Source organism: Octopus bimaculoides, chromosome 11 (assembly GCF_001194135.2).
Source record: "Octopus bimaculoides isolate UCB-OBI-ISO-001 chromosome 11, ASM119413v2, whole genome shotgun sequence".
In the NCBI taxonomy this organism is placed as follows: domain Eukaryota; kingdom Metazoa; phylum Mollusca; class Cephalopoda; order Octopoda; family Octopodidae; genus Octopus; species Octopus bimaculoides.
The window spans coordinates 45788882-45789816 of NC_068991.1; positions in this window are offsets into that span (position 1 = coordinate 45788882).

Consider the following 935-nt stretch of genomic DNA (forward strand, 5'->3'; position numbering starts at 1 on the left):
GGCATCTTGGGCAAGTGTTTTCTACTATAGTCTCGGGCCGACCAAAGACTTGTGACTGAATTTGGTAGACGGAAACTGAAAGAAACCTGTCGTATATATGTATATATATATGTGTGTATGTCTGTGTTTGTCCCCCCAACATCGCTTGACAACCGATGCTGGTGTGTTTAATGTCCCCGTAACATAGCGGTTCGGCAAAAGTGACCGATAGAATAAGTACTTGGCTTACAAAGAATAAGTCCCGGAGTCGATTTGCTCGACGAAAGACGGTGCTCCAGCATGGCCGCAGTCAAATGACTGAAACAAGTAAAAGAGTATGTATGTATGTATGTATGTATGTATGTTTCAGTACAGATCTAGATGGAGTGGACACTTAGAATGACAGACAACACAATGCCTAAACGGTTTTTTTTTTCTTTTCTGAGAACCAGTGACAGGTAAGCGTCCGTCCAACAAACCAAAGATGAGGTACAAAGATTGTCTGAAGTCGGGATTGAATAAGATAAATATTCCAATTGACAACTGGGAAGATTTGGCGCATTGCTGAGAAAAAAAAGCTGTGTATGAAGGCAAAATTGAATTTGAAAGGGAGAGAATGGAATCTGCAAAGATCAAAAGAAAGATGAGAAAAAGTGACTGGAATGATGTTCTAACAAGCATTAATGAACGTGATGATCTTACATGTGATGAATGTGGAAAGATTTGTCTTAGTAAGTCTGGGCTAAAGAGCCATATGAAATCACACATTGCACAGCTGCACATTGATTATAGATGGCCAGATGATTTCGAATGCATACTCTGTCATAAAGTATGCAGATCAAAAAGTGGCTTGAAAAACATAGTAAAGTTCATGGAGCTGTAAACTATACAATCACTAAGTTTTCTTGCACTAATTGTCAAAAAGCATGCAAATCTTTGGCAGGCCTCAAAAGCCA